The sequence below is a fragment of the Gossypium hirsutum genome, chromosome D09, assembly GCF_007990345.1.
Source record: "Gossypium hirsutum isolate 1008001.06 chromosome D09, Gossypium_hirsutum_v2.1, whole genome shotgun sequence".
NCBI lineage: Eukaryota > Viridiplantae > Streptophyta > Magnoliopsida > Malvales > Malvaceae > Gossypium > Gossypium hirsutum.
In genome coordinates this window covers 34,269,305-34,286,396 of record NC_053445.1, presented here as the reverse complement: position 1 = coordinate 34,286,396, position 17,092 = coordinate 34,269,305, and the positions used below count along the sequence as shown (strand labels likewise).

The 17,092-nt window shown below is 35.3% G+C and overlaps 1 long non-coding RNA gene across 1 annotated transcript; it reads left to right on the top strand.

The window, feature by feature from the left end:
- Positions 1 to 13,834: 13,834 nt before the first annotated feature.
- Positions 13,835 to 14,553, top strand: LOC121220827 (uncharacterized). The gene is made up of 2 exons (XR_005918040.1): positions 13,835 to 14,055; positions 14,329 to 14,553. It is a non-coding gene; the product is annotated as an uncharacterized lncRNA (long non-coding RNA).
- Positions 14,554 to 17,092: the final 2,539 nt, after the last annotated feature.

Below are 17,092 nucleotides of genomic sequence, written 5' to 3'. Positions count from 1 at the left end.
TCTTTTATAATTTCTTGGTATTAACCAACATTTAAACATCCATCATACCAAACTTGTTTTTAATTAGCCATTTCAATAGCAAATCATTAGCCATATCATATGAACACACTCAAAATGACTAAGTCCCTATACATGCCATAACTTTACACGTTTCAAAATCACATAATACGGAGATGTCTATAGATAGTGTGAGACGAACTCCGACGTCCTTGTGATCCTCGAACTGACTTGGTGATACTATAAAAATAAGGAAAATAAAGAAAGTAAGCATAAAGCTTAGTAAGTTTACAAGTAAATAAATAACAACATTTATCATAAACAATCATACTCATAAATTTCATCAAACATTAGAATCTTTACTCGCTTCTTTACTTACTCACTTACTTGTTTACTTACTTGCTTACTTAAATAACTCATGATTATAACTTACTCCCCCCTTGCTGAAATTTCTTTCTCAACTGATAACTAATATATTCTCAATCCTTATAACTCATCTGAATTTATTATTATGCTTTTATCTGAACTTTCATGTAACATGGTCTATTTACTAGCCCGTTGAATCACTTGGAATACTAAGGATACTCGGGTCTCTTGTCTGATAATACATGCCAAAGCTATGTCCCAGACATAGTCTTACATGGGATGTTTTCTGTACTGCCAATGCCATATCCCAGATATGGTCTTACATGGGAGTTCTCATATCGGTGCCCATGTCATGTCCCAGACATGGTCTTACGGGGGACCTCTCATCTCGGTGCCAACGCCATGTCTCAGGCATGGTCTTACATGGGACCTCTCATAATCTCAATGATGCCAATGCCATGTCCCAGACATGGTCTTACATGGGATCTCATTCCTTTAATGTCATGACATTTGTATCTGAAACATTCCCAATGTTTCAACGGGGTTTTTATCACTGATTCTCTGTCACCTCATACTTAAGTCAACATTAGATATTTTCATGAAATAAATACATAATTGCTGAAAAATAACAACATTAATAATAATTATCAAAATATTTCATTTATTTACCGTAAACTTACCTCGGTACAAAATATGATCAAATCTAGCACTTTAGTCTTCAACCTTTTTCTTTCCCTGGTCTAACTCTGGATTTCGTTCTTCTTGATCTATAATAGAAAATTTATCTTATTTAATACTCACATTCATAAAAACAATCCTTCACTCAAACTTTAGAAAAATTATGATTTTACCCCTAAACTTTTGCATAATTACACTTTTGCCCCAAAGCTCGGAAATTAAACTTCATCCCTTATTCTTATGTTTTATGACATGCTGAACATTTTCCCTTCTATGAAAACATCAAATTTCCACTCTAACATTTACTTATGAACATTAGGTATTTTTACCGATTATGTCGTTTTACTCGTTTTCACTTAAAATCGGCTAGTAAAAGCTGTTTAACATAATTTCAAGCTTCATATTCTACCATAAAACATCAAAATAAACACATTTCACCTATGGGTATTTTTCCAAATATAAACCCTAGGTTAAATTATTGCTAGAATAAGCGAAATCAAGTTACCGAAACTCCAAAAACGTAAAGAACATTAATAACGGGGCTTGGAATCACTTACTATGGAGCTTGGAAGCTTTAAAACCCTAACTATGGCTTCCCCATTGCTATTATCATTCACCATGGAGAAGATGAGCATATTTTTTCGTCATTTTCCCTTTTTAATTCTTTTTATTACTAAATTACCAAATTGACCCTAACTTAAAAATTTCCTATTTCACTTATCTCATGTCCATTTTTGTCTACCAACTTAACCAATGGTATAATTACCATATAAGGACCTCCAATTTAAAGTTTCATAACAATTGGACACCTCTAACATGTAGAACTCAACTTTTGCACTTTTTACAATTTAGTCCTTTTGACTAAATTGAGTGCCCAAACGTCGAAATTTTTGAACGTTATTTTCACATAATCATTCCGTGAAATCGTAGACCATAAAAATATAAGAAAAATAAAATTTCCCTCATTGGATTTGTGGTCCCGAAACCACTGTTCCGACTAGGCCCAAAATCGGGATGTTACAACATATCTTAGTAGCACCTGATCCTTTCTTCTTTTGTATAGGATCTCCCCATCTAGGATATAATCATTGGCCAGTCTTCTCAACATTCTTTTATCATTCTCGATCTCTTGATCAGGATATTCACGATTCTTTACATATCGTAGTATACCGTGGTACCAAGGGTGGTCATCTTTTTCTTTTTCCTCGATGTTGTAACAATGGACTTGAGCCTCATAAATACTTATCTGTAGGGGTGAGCATTCGGTCGAATCGAATCGAAAATTTTCGAGTTAATCAAGTTTTCGAATCTCATTTTATCATCCTAACTTTATTTGAAGTTTTCTCGAATCGAGTCGAGTGAGATGGAATTCGAATCGAATCGAATATATTTGTTCGAGTTAAATTTTAAAAAATAATTTTGGGTCCTTGTAACCATTGTCACCCATCGTAATAAAATTTGTTCACATTAATCAATTTTTTTATTAACTTTCATCACTTCATAATTTATTTATTAATTTTTTATATATTGGTTAGCTTCTTTGCTTGCTTAGTTGTTTCAATTATCTTCAGATTCTTGTCACTATGTATTTTAGAATTAAAAAATATATTAAATGTAAAAATATGATTTTTTAATAAAAGTTATTTTAAAAATAAAATGTGAAATTAATACCAATATAAAATTTTAACACGAATATTTTATGGCATAATTAATAATTCAATTTTAATATAAATATTTAATATGACTAAACAATTCAATAATATAAATAATATAAAATGTGAAATTTAATTTAATAATATAAATAGTAGATATAAATAAAATTATTACTATTTATGTTTAGTGATTTTTTTTGGATAATTTTGATTTTTTATTTGAGAGTAAAGGGTGAAAAGTAAAAGTTTAGGGGAAAAATAAAAAATTTTGGGGAATAAAAGTTTGAGGGAAAGTAAATAAGCGGAGTAAAATTTTGGAGGGAAAATATTAAAAAAAAAATTGGAGGGGGGAGGGTTTGGGATAAATGGGAGGTGGGATGGGAAGGGAATAAAAGTTTTAGGGGAAAAGTGGGAGGGAGTAAAAATTTTGGGGGAAAATAAAAGGTTTTGAGGGGTTTTGGGAGTAAAATTTTGAGAAAAAATAAATGGGAGAGTAAAATTTTGGTGGGAAATGGATTTTGGGTAGATTGGGGGGTTGGGAGGGGAGGGGAGTAAAAGTTTTAGGGGGAAAGTGGGAAGGAGTAAAAGTTTTGAGGGAAAAGTAAAAAGGTTTGGGAGTTTGGGATAAAAATGTAAAATATTATAGTTTGATATTCGAATTATTCGAGTTATTCGAATTCGAAAACTTAACTCAATTCGAACTCGAAAATCGAAAAAAAAATTCGAGTTGATTTGAATAACTCGATTAACTCGAATAACTCGATTCGTTTAACTCGAAATTCAAATTTTTTTTTGATTTTTTGGAGTCGAATCGAGTTTTGCTCACCCTTGCTTATCTGGATAGGTTTTACATCCTCTTATTTGTTCACTTTGACCATGAAAGCTAAGATAGCCAGGGCGTCAGCTATCTGATTTTCATCTCACCGGAGGTAGCAGAAGATGATGTCATCAAACTCTTTAATTAACTCCAAGACCAACCTCCTATACTCGATCAACTTGGGATCTCTTTTCTCCCATTCACCTTTGAGTTGATAGATCACTAATGCAAAATCTCCATATACCTCCAGTACTTTGATTTTGGGTTCTATGGCTGCACAGATGCCCATGATGCATGCTTCATATTTTGCCATATTATTCATGCAATAAAAATCCAATTTACTAGTAAAGGGATAATGACCCCCATTTAGGGATACCAAGACTGCCTCGATTCTGTTACCTATAGCGTTTGAAGCTCCGTTAAAATTTAGTTTCTAAGGATGTCCTTCTTGAGCACATTATTCAGTAGGGGTGCCCATGATGCATGCTTCATATTTTTCCATATTATTCGTGCAATAAAAATCCAAATTGCTAGTAAAGGGATAATGATCTCCGTTTAGGGATACTAGGACTGCCCCGATTCCGTTACCCATAGCGTTTGAAGCTTCGTCAAAATTTAGTTTCCAAAGATGTCCTTCTTGAGCGCATTCTTCAGTAGTCACAACATACATCAGATCGTTATTCGAGAAATTAAAGTTCAAAAGCTCGTAATCTTCTAGAGCTCTATTGGCTAGAAAATCTGCTATTACACTCCCTTTTACTGTCTTCTGGTTTACGTAGACTATATCAAACTCGAAAAGTAGAATTTGCCATCGGGCCATCCTTCTATTTAGAGCAGTCGACTCCATCATGTACTTTAGAGGGCCTATTTTTTAGATGAGCCAAGTTGTGTGGTACAACATGTATTGTCCCAGTCTTCGGGTTATCCTGATTAAGGTGCAACGCAACTTCTCAATTGGCGAGTATCTTGTCTCACATTCAGTGAACTTCTTACTGAGGTAGTATATCACTCTTTCTTTCCTTCTTGACTCATCATGTTGGCCAAGCACGCATCCCATGAAATTCCCAAATACTGCCAAGTACAATATCAATGGTTTATCTAGACTAAGTGACATCAGTACTGGGGCATTGGACAAGTAATGTTTGACCTTATCTAAGGTCTTCTGGCATTCTCCATCCCATACACCTGGATTATGTTTCTTAAGAAAATGGAAGATGGAGTCGTATTTCTCGGTTAGTTGTGAAATAAACTGGGCAATGTAATTTAATCTCCTTAAGAAACCCTTGACCTCCTTTTAAGTACGCGGCGGAGGCAACTATTATATAGTCTTGACTTTGTCTAGGTCGATCTCGATCCCCTTTTCACTGACTATGAATCCTAGAAATTTTTTTAAACTATCCCCGAAGGTACATTTTGCTGGATTAAGCTTTAGCTGAAATTTTCTCAACCCCAAAAACAATTTCCTCGGGACTTGTATATGCTCTTCTTCTGTTTGAGATTTTGCGATCATATCATTGACATAAACCTCGATTTTTTTATGCATCATATTATGAAAACAGGGTTACCATGCTCTTTGATGCGTCACTCTTGTATTTTTTAGTCCGAATGGAATCACTTTATAGAAAAATGTTCCCCACATGGTTACGAATGTGGTCTTTTCCATGTCTTCAGGATGCATCTTTATCTGGTTGTAACTGGAGAAGCCATCCATGAAGGAGAACAGTGAATAACCTACCGTATTGTCTACTAAGGTATCGATATGAGGCAACGAAAAATTACCCTTTGGGCTGGCTTTGTTTAAATCCTTGTAGTCTACACACATTTGTACTTTTCTATCTTTCTTAGGGACGAGGACTATATTGGCTACCCACATCGAGAATTTAACTATTTGTAGGAAACTAGCGTCGAATTAATTTTTGACCTCTTCTTTTATTTTTAGTAGGACGTCAGGCCTCATCCTTTGGAGTTTCTATTGAACTGGCTTGCATTCTTTCTTTACAGGGAGCCAATTTACTACGATATTAGTACTTAGCCCAGGCATGTCTTGATACGACCATGTAAAGACATTTTTGAATTCTTGGAGTAACTCGATGAGGTTTCACTTTGTCTCTGCAGTGATGCAAGCTCCGATCTTCACCTCTTTATTTTCTTGTTTGTCTCCTAAGCTCACAACTTCTACTGACTTGTTGTAAGGTAGAATTTGTTTCTAATCTTGTTCTACCATCCTTAACAAATTAGGAGATAGGTTACAATCTCAATCATCTTCAAAGTCCTGAGGTTCCTCTGGACACATATATTGCTCAAAAGGAGACTCTGAGTTAATAGCAGCGTCGCTCGTATCATTGATATCTAGAGACCTATTATAGGAACGAAGGAAGACCCAAAGAACAAATGAATCTAATAATAATTATCTGTGTGGTATGAGTATGAATGGAATGGAAAGAATAGAAGAATATTTGCCAAAATGAGACGCAAATGTGCATTTTATTAAAATAAAAATAGTGGACATATGCCTATTTCACAAAGGATTCTTATTGCTCCCAGGCTTAGAGCAATAAATGTGTTTTAAACATTACTCTGAATTGGTTCTAAAAATTATAGGGATTTATTCCGCAATCCAATTGTTCAGAACACTTCTGAAGATATAAGAACGAATGCCTAACAGGTTTTCCCCAATTCCTTCTTTGGATATAACATTGATGCTCAAGTTCCCTAATATTTCTTTCGCAGTTTCTTTTCTTGATGTCTTTCGTTCAGGATAAATGATTTTCCCTGACACGAATGTTTTAGATATATGGATAAAGGTCATCGATTCCCATTTGACCTCTCTCCCACTCAGTCGCACTCTTCTTCTTTCTTGTTTGCTCTTCAACTCTTTATTTCTTTGCCTCGCATTTGACTTGTATCCTAAGCCAAAGTGGTTTCGTTTGTCCATCAGCATTGGTGCCTTGACTTTCCCTTGGAGGTATTTCCCGAGTCCCCTTCCAAGTAAGGCTTATTTTCCAACCGTCAACTGCAGACCATCCTCGTAGTTTTGGATATTTTGGGCACTGGGATCTTATTTCCTTCGACAATGAAAGTTGTGTTAACAAATTCCAGTGATCGGAAGGAACATTCTATTGCCTCTTCATTCGCTCATATGTATGGTGCGTCACTAGTTACGGATGCAATGATATCGTCTTCAGCGTTTATCGTCACCAGTCAACCCTCTGTTATCAACTTCAACTTTTGGTGTAGTGACGATGGCACTGCCCCAACTAAGTGAATCCAAGGCCTCCCCAATAAGCAATTATAAGAGGGCTTGATATCCATCACAAAAAATTCTATCTCATACGTGTTCAGACCAATTAAAAGAGGTATCTCAATCCTTCCCATTACCTTCCTTTCTATACCATTAAATGCTCTCATTATGTTTTGGCATGTCTTCATATGTGAGCTGTCCACTGGCAATCTATTCAGTGTGGATAGAGGCAAGACGTTTAGCGTAGATCTATTGTCAATTAACACCCTTGGCAACGTATATATTTTTCAGCAGGTAGTGATGTGTAAAGCCTTTATGGATCACATGCCTCTTAGAGGTATTTCATCGTAATTGGAAAAGATAAAATTGTCGGCACCCAGATTGTTAACCAGACGGTCTAGCTTGTTCATAGAGATATCATCAGCGGCATAAGTTTCATTTAACACCTTCATCAGCGCGCTACGATGTGTCTCTGAGCTCAAGAGTAAAGCTAGTACTGATATGCGAGCTGGTTGCTCGTGTAGCTGTTCTACAACACTATACTTGCTATGTTTTAAGAATTTTAAGAATTTCTTAGCCTCGTTCTCAGTTACTGGCTCGTTAACAAGTGATTCAAGCTTAGCCGTCTTTTATTTCTTTTGCTCAGCTGCTAGTGTTTTTCCTTTAGTGGGCTCAATTTTTGCACTTGCAAGGTCATAACGCCTTCCACTATGCATGTAGAAACCGATATCTTGGCCCTCTTAGTGCTAACTGAGTTATCTTTTCCTGGGATCATCACGTTGCAGTCATAGTTCCATGGAACCCTTTTGTTGTCCTTATAGGGAAAAGCCACGGGTTTTTGAATAATGACTCTCGGTGCAGCTTATGTTCCTGCTTCATTATTTCTCGACCGTGAAATAATCACCACCGGGTGGTTGACCTTGTAGACCTTCTCCTTCGATCCTTCCTCTGAGGCGCAGATGTCTCCTCCTTCTGAACCTTTGACATCTTCAAAGAATTTTAGCTCATTGTTATCCATCAGACTTTGCACCAGAGCTCTGAATTCAATGCACTATTGGATCTCATTACCTTCTTCAGTGTGGAACTCACAGTAGCTCATCATCCCTTTAGTGGGGGTTTTTACTTCCGCCACATTAGTTTTGGTCTTCTTTCCTCCACTCTCAATTATCGCTTTCACCCATTGATCTGAATGACTGGGTAATAGGTTTCCTGCTACATTAGGTCCCGACGGATCATCGAACCTTATGATCCCCATCTTGATAAACCTTTCAATTAGCTTTTTGAATGCAATACAGTTCTCAATTGAGTGTCTCGTTATTCCTGCATGGTACTCGCATTGAGCATTCGTATCATACCATTTTGGGAACGGAGGTTGCATGGGTTTCAAGTAAAATAGGGATACCACATGCGCATCAAATAAATTTTGATATAACTCCCTATATGTCATTGGGATGGGTGTGAATTAGAGTTTTTCTGTATTTGGTCTTGAGTTAGATTTTTGCCTTGAGAGGCCTTGATGGCTGGTTGTTACGGTCCTTGGTTGGCCTACAGTGACCGGTTTTGAATAACCTTTATTATACATACTCGCATTATTCACTTCATTTTATTTCTTTCTTGGGGCTGATCTTTTGGCGTTTTCCCCTGCGTCTATTTTCCCACTCTTTACTACATTTTCAATCATCTCACCAAACATTACTAATCTGAGAAGCTCTTGGTAGCACTTCCCAACATATGGTTAATGAACGGAGATTTCAAAGTATTAATGAAACGCATTGTCGTTTCTTTCTCCAGAAGAGGTGGTTGGACTTGTATTGCCACTTCTCTCCATCTTTGAGCATACTGCCTGAAGCTTTCACTTTGTTTCTTTTTCATATTTTGCAGTGTAATTCTGTCGAATTTTATGTCGGTCATATGGCTATATTATTTCATGAAAGCCTGTGTCAAGTCTTTCCAATAGTTGATTTTGGCGCCGTTTAATTGGTTGTACCACTTGGAAGCTGACCCGATCAGACTATCTTGGAAGTAGTAGATTAATAATTGGTCGTTATTGACGTATCCCGTCATTTTTCGGTAGAACATTGTGATATGGGCTTCAAGACAACTAGTCCAATTGTAATTTTCAAATTATGGAGTTTTGAATTTTGGTGGGAGTACTAGGTCTGAGACTAAGCTCAACTTCTTAGTATCATCCCCGCAAAGGTAGTCAACATTCTCTATAGCTCTAAATTTCTCCTCCAACCACTTGTACCGATCTTCTAGCTGTTTCGACAATTCTGCTCTTGCTTTATCCATTTCAGCCATGTCGTCTAAATCAAGAACAACTGGGTTAGTCAGATTATCCCCGGGATTAGAACCTGAACCTGTTGGGTAGTTCACCGGTGATGTGGTACTGGCTTGATATTGTTAAGGTCTTCTGGTAATGGGTACCCTTCGTGGATATGTATTTGGTTGGGCTTGGACATTTATCGGGGTAAAGCCTGGGGGTAGGTAGGGTCTTTATTATCATCCCCCGAGTTAACCACAGTGTTTTTCCCTTTTTCAATCCCTTCGGTCAGCAACTGGTCAACTTGCTTATCATACTTCATTGGGATTCTTGTATTTGATCCCTCATGTCTGGCTGTACTTTAGCTAATTGTTCCTACAGCTGCGCTTGCAACTGATCTTGTATGTCCTTCTGAATTTGTTCTAATCTTTCTAATTTTTGATCCATTGATTTGGTTTTGTCGCGGGTACCGTAACGATATTCAATTGGTCGATTGTTGTTGGTTTCCAGGGTAACTGTTATAATTTTGATTAATTAGGGTCTTTTTATGAATCTTAATGCATATGATGAAATGTAATGCAGATGAATGAAATGAATGCGAAAAGAAGCATTGATTCCGATTCAATTCCATTAGAACAACTTTACTAGAAAACAAATCTCTTTACATAAAACGAAAATTTTACATATACAGCCTTGCCCTAATACTCAAAGCCTTGACTTTCCTAAGAAGTCTAGCTAGTTATCGGCCCCGATTTGACTCTGACTTGTATCTCAAGCTTAGCATGTCAGACTGAACTGCTAGAGTTTGTAAATGATCGGCTACTTCCCGTACTTGAGTCACAGCTTCGCCATGATGTGATCTCTACCCCTAATCTGACCTTTAGAGCATTGGAGTTGCTCTTTCCAGTGTTCATTTTTCGTTTCAAGAACCTCACTCGAAGTTCACAATTTTACAGTGCGGTCTCGAACTCTTCTATCTTTCTCTTCAGCTCTTCAACATTATTTAGGCTTGCTTTCAACTCAATCATGGAATTGCGACTTCGATATTGATGCAGTGACCTTTCCAATTCTGCTACCCGAGCTCTTAACCCAACCTTTTCATTTCGGCTTTCTTACAAATCCCTTTCTAGAGCATATTCTCGAACTCGAGCATCTTGGAATTTCTTTTCCCCCTGATCAGCTTCAATATTTTCTTCTTTGATTTCTTTTCGCCATTGTTCCGATGTTTTACCCAACTCGACAGTCCTCATCGACAAACGCAACTTCTTATAATCTATTTTTAGACTGTTCAAGTCTTCCTCAGCATTGTTCTTTCCTTTTCTCATTTTCTTGGCTTCTAATTTCTAGACATCAACGTCTAAACCTAACTAAATCTTTTCCTCTTCCAACCTTTTTATCTTTCTCCCCAGCTCCGAACTCCTCTTTTCAAAGTCTTGCTTTACGATCTTTAGCTCAGACAGGATCACTTGTAAGTGTTCCTCTATTGATCGAGTGTTTTCTTGATTTGACACAGGGACATTGTCATTGACTCTTTTACCCCACCACCAATCATATTCGGAGGTCGTTATAGGATTTGTGATAAATCTTTTCATTCTGTGGGTTTGGTTCCAAGCGTTCAATATTTCATGAACCTTCTTTTTGTAAGTATCACTCTTGTACGTAAACTCATACCGAGTCAACCCTTACATTGCCGATATAAACTGCCTTGACATATACTACCTCAATACTAGTAAATGGGCATATCCAATAACTCCCCATATCCCAAGTAGAGGAACCCAGTCGAAGTCTCCACATCGATATAAAATCTCATTAGGGATCATCCAAGGGGCTCTCCATTCGACGTCTTCATCTTAGAGACTCTGGAGAATTGTCATCCACTTTTTCTCAGAAATGTTGTCTCGCTGGTGTAGCCACGAATTCTTTCAATGGAGAGTAGTTTTCGGAGAATATTTGATAAGAGACCTTTTTTACCTTCCAAAAGTGGCTGTGAAACTAGGCTAGCAAGAGTTGTGCACACCTGATAAATTTCGGCATGCACTTAAAGATCTAAAAATTTCGGCCAAAATTGTCGGAACGAGTGTGACCCTTTTGTCAAGCCAGTCAAATAGATCTAAAACTATCTCATCTATGTGCCCTAATGCTTTGGGGAAGATGACCAACCCAAAAATACTCAAAGAGGAGACATCGACCCTTTTCTTCGTATCCGGATGTGCCAAGATTAAATCTCGTAAACTTTCCCAGGGATACATTTACTATCTCCATTTTGTTTAATCTGGGACGCGACCCATTGCTCACTCATCCCCGTTATGCTCATTAGCCTCTTTAAGAAAGTAGAGACGTTGGCGGCTCTTGAATACACTTTATTGGCTTGGATCTTCAGGAAACAGAGCAAAGTTGTGTAGCCTTCTACGATGGGCACCAAATCTACCTTCCCTAAAGTAAAGTAGCTATAGGTGGGATTCTAATACTGCGCCAAAGCTAGAAATAAGTGCTTATACTTTGACATTGAGTAAATAAGGCAAATCATCATAGTTACAATAGAATAACTGCTTGGTTTCATCATCCCATTAATCTCATACCTCTTTCAACTCTTGGAGATTATTCTAAGCCACACTGATGCGAGTGAAATCCTATAATTCTGACACGTACCCCTTCGTCAGACTGTCACCCTTCTCTTGTTGTGTTTTCTCAGACCATATCTGGACAGTCGTATTATCTTTCACTTTATCAAGAAATCAATTTTCAATGACAAGCTCTCTATTTAGCAACTGAATATGAATCAACACTCTTTTCTATGATGAAAATGCAATGCAATCACAGCCAAAACAAAACGAAACAGGTCAGTACATTTCATACAAAGCTAGAATTTAAAGCAAGCAAGAAATAATAAATAGAGCACCCATTCGGGCGACCACTAGAGGTTTGGTATGGTTCTACCTAGGGTAAGCTCTTAAGGCTCATTATATACAGTTCGGTTCTAAAATAAGGGTACCTGAACCAGCAGATTAGTCAATTCCCACCCATTATAGGCTCATACGAATCGAGTTCAGTTCAGGGGAATAAATTTCCCTATGGCTATACGGAGATGAAGATTTCACGAAGACGTAGGTACGGATGTATCCCGAAAGCGATTCACTATCCTATACGGAGGCGAAGACCTCACGAAGGAATAACTTCTCACTCTTACTTAAAAAGGGCAAAATCCAATGATTATGCAATGCAATATGCGAAAAACACACAAAAAGAAACTTTCGAATCAATAAAACAGATATACTAGATTGCTATTTAACCTGATATTAAAGACAAAACATGAAGGATGAAATACAATAAAGGGATCGTTAATTTAAACCAAATTATCAATTTTCGACAAAAAGACCAAAAGTAATCAACTCGCGGCTTGACTCTATTATTTAGTTTCGCTAGTGGAGTCGCCAAGCTGTCGAAACCTTTTTGAAATCGACTTTTATTTTTTTTAAAAACGAAAAAAATAGAATTGCCACCAATCACTTTCAGGAGGCGTGATCGGGTCACCTCGTAATTTGATCGTTTTAATAAGAGGTTTGATTTACTAAAACAATATTTTTTTGGTCTATAAATTCAGAAAATGAGTTTGGGAGTCGGTTACGCACGAGGAATGATTAGCACCCTCGTTACGCCCAAAATTGGTACCTAGTTGATTACTTATGTCTTTAGTGTCGAAAATTGAAAATTTGAAGAGAATTTAAGATGAGACCCCTTTGTATTAAGATATTTTAATAGAAAAGGCTTTATTCCGAATTAATCGAGAAGAATGATCATGCCTCGTGAGTTAGGACACGACGCATTTTGTTTTCGAAAACCAGAATAATCGTTGTTTTAATTGTTACTTAAATCTCATTTCAATATTTTTGAAATGGATATTCGACTATTTCGGTTTTAGAATGAAGCCATATTCCATAAATTAGAAACACGACTCTTTTAATTCCAAAATGATGAACATTGCCTCTTTTTATGTACTTTTCGTACGTTAGATAAACGACAATATATTTTTTGATATACGTTTAATTTATTTAAGCATAGTGTGAAAATAAATGTATGATGGCATGGTAATTAGTAAGATAAAACAAAATAATTATGGGTAAAATAAAATGAAATTAGAGAGATAAACGAATCAATAAATGAAATAAAAACGATTGAAAGGTAAAATAAAAATTCCATGCTAGCGAATAACAACTATGCAACCAATTTTTAGTAATAATGGTAACAATCATGTCGTATCCATTATCGTATCACTAATATGCATAATAATAAGGTCAAAAAGCACATACAAGGAATATAAATAAATTTTAATTATGGAAGAAGGTTGAAGAAATAATAAATAAACAAATAAAATAATAAATAAAACAACTTATAAAAAGGATTGAAATTAAGTAGACTAAGGATTAAATTGAAATCAGAATGAAATTAAGGGGTATGAATTGTAAATAATAAAAAAGAATTAATAAAACAAAATAAGGATTAAAATGAAATGCACGAAAAGAAATAGGGGCTAAATAGGAAATTATCCCAAACTCCCTAAGCGCGTTGTTCCATAGGGACCAAAATGAAAGAAAAATAAAATTAAGGGTAAAATTAAGAAAAAAAAGAAACGAGACTGGATTGAAAAAAGTTGCAAAAGCGAAAGGATCAAAGGCTCAAATATCCACCCAAGAAAAACACGCGGATCCTAAGGGTGGTTCGGGTTGGATCTCGGGTCGGCCCCAAAACGGCATTGTTTAGCTTCAATTATATAAGTTAAAAATATTAACAAAAAAATTATTTTCATCTGCTTAAAAAAAAAAAGAGGTTCCTTTTCTTTTTTTCTCTCCAGCCTCTCCCATGTCCGGCCAAAGGAGCCACTGTGCTCCATCGACAGCCACCGGTCTCCAGCGACGGGCTCTGCCGTTCCTGGTGGCAAAAAAAAACCTTTTGGTTTCCAATCGTTCTTGACGAGGATTCAGGCGCACCCCAAGGGTTTGACAACCCTCTAGGCTAGAAGAGGCTACGACAACGGCAAAAAAAGGTAAGGACGTTTCGTATTTTTTATATATATAATACTCAAAAAAATAAATATATATGCAAAAAAAGAAAACCTTTAGAGAAAAAACTGTTGTAGTTTATTTTTGATTCTGTCTTCTCTCCTTTTTTTTAATACATGTTTTTTTGTGGCTTTTATAGCTGAACGTTACATCAGATTGCTATTTTTTTGCTATTTATTTCTACTGTTTTTACTCTATTTTTTTTGCAACTATTCTTTGCGTGTTTGTCTCTATCCTTGTGTTTCCCTTTTTTGCAGGTGGTGGTGGAGTCGACGGTGGGTAGAGAGGCTCCCGAGACGTCAGACCTCGGGTAACGAAACCGCTGGCAAGGTGGAGGCGGCGGCACGTAGAAACCTTAGGGTTTCTGTCCTTCTGAAGACATTTAGGTTTTTGGGCTTATCGGGCTTTGGGTAGTGGGTTTTAAATTTGGGCCTAACATTTGTAAATGGATTGTTTTTGGATTTTGATATCTTTTATTTTTATTATTTAGTTTGGTTTATTTTTATACGAGCCGGATAAAATTGGCCCTTTACATTCGGTATTTTATCAAACTCTCTCCTAATATCCTATAAAATTATTTCCACATATAGAAATCACATCTTTTTCGTAAATATAAACATTAAAACTTATTTTCTATTAACAAAGCTTATTACTTATATAAATTAATAAACTTAATCACCAAATAATCTTTGTATACACTTATAATGCCAAATAATATCGTTCCTTGCAAGTAGGCAGTGGTGTAGCCAGGGGTTGGCAAGGGGCTGGTCCACCAAAAATGATTTTTTTTATTTAGGTCATTTTATAATTTATAAAATTTTAAATTAATAATAATAAAATTATATTTTGACTTTTCAAAATGATAAAAATTTGATTTAATTCTTTAAAAATTATAAAGGTATAGGTTATTAAAATTGTGAAATTGTATTTTTACTATCGTAAAAATATACAATTTAATTTTAGCCCTCCTTAAAATTTTTCTGACTTTGCCCTTGCATGCAAGAGCAAAATGTAAGAGGAGCTAGAGGGGGCACTGACCCCTCAAAAATTAGAAAAATTGTTATTGAGACTTTTACAAATTTTAGAAAAATGTACGTAAGATCTATAAAAGTTTTGAAAATTTTAATTAGATCCCTTAAATTTTTTTTTGAAAATTCTTAATAAATCTAATTTTTTTTGAAAATTTTAAATTAAACCTGAAAATTTTAGTTAGATGATCTAAAACTTCATGTCACGTACCGCCATTGTTTGCAATTAGACTTTGGATATATTGCTCTTGGCAGCAACTATTGACAACACTTTTACTTAATAACAAATGTAGTACATCTCAAAAAGGACTTTTGGGAAAGTTAGTAGGAATTTTGGGTTTGTTTCACTGTTGTGATGTTTTGGAGGCTCAATTACAAGTATTATTTTTGAACTTTTTTGAGGAACAAAAATGCTACCTCTTTCTGTTGAAAAAAAATGGTATACTTGCACCTAAGCATGCCCAATTAGTTGCTTAAAATATTCAAATGTTAAGAGTTTTAGTCCGACCTTTAAAGAAAACTAATGCCCAATTAGATCACACCACACCAGCTGTTTTATTTTTCTTTTCTTTCATTTCCTTTCATAATTTTATTTTTATTAAGAAGATTAAATGTATTACTATTAATTATTTTTACTTTCTTCTTTAGTTCATCTTTTTCGCTGCATTTAATATTAAATAAGTCAACCCTGCGAATGAAGTCTTAGCTCAGTTCACAAAAATGGAGGCCCTAAATATTGAATACTCAGGTTTGAGATCTATCATATATAATTTTATATGTAGGCCTCCAAGTTTCTTCTTGTGCGACTACCATGAGTAGGTTTTAGTTTAGTTAGTATATTAACTTTAATTTGGATTGTATCAGTTCTTAATTTGTTTATAATGTAATGATTTGATTCTGTATTGTGATTACTCATATTGTCCGTTTATAATAATTTGATTCTTGTAATTATTCATATCGTACTTGTTATATTTCAAAAACAAGCATGAACCTCAATTTTCTATGTCCATTGGATTGGTTTAGCGGAAATTTTGGTTGCTATTTGGGTTGGGTGTTAGGGCTTGTTCAAGCTTTAATGGGGTCAACAGTGGTGGTTTATGGAGGATTTAGAAGGCAGTTTAGGGTGTGGGATGATGAAGATTCAATGGGATGAATTGGGGTTTTGGTTTGGTGTTAGTGGTTATGGATTTTTTGGAGTGGAAATTTTGGTTGCTTAAAATTTCTTTTGAGTGAAAATGGTGGATGGGAGAGAAAGGAGGAAAACGGCAGAGATTGTGAAATGGTTTTCCGGGACTGCCTTGAGACAAGACAAATTGGTTAGAATTTGGGGTTATGATGAACACCAACTTCACCTTTGCAATGGAATGAAAAGCAATAGAAATTTGGTTTAGTACCAAGTAGATTATTAGCTCTGGGCATGGCTTTCATTTCATGTGAGATTGATGGTCAAATGGTCTTAGGTTTGCAAATTTTTGAAGAATGATGATTTTTTTAACCAAAAGCAATTAAGAAAAACAATTAATAATAATTTAAAATTTATAAATTCTTTCTTTCTTTCTATATATTAGATTATATATTTTATTCTAAATTTTTATATATTTATTTCTATTTTTCTGAAGAGTTTATATTTTTTTTAATAAAAGATTTTTTTTTCAATATTTTGATCATATTTGTTCTTTATCTATACTAGTCGAGTTAAGACTCAATCGACATGTTTCACTAATTTTTTTATATTTAATTATTCTATAAATTTATTTACATCTTATTTTGTTTGTATTATGAAATAATAATATAGTTTGCCGTTTTTTTGCTTGCAAAATTAGTGTTCACATATTTAGTTCGTTAAGTGTTTTTGTTATATAGATAATATATATCATATATATAAATAGGCTTAATTGACAAATCACACCTTAAACTATACCCGTTTTTTCAAATTGGTACTTAAATTTTTTTTTGGTCAAAAGTGTCCCTTGAACTATTCCACCATTACCCA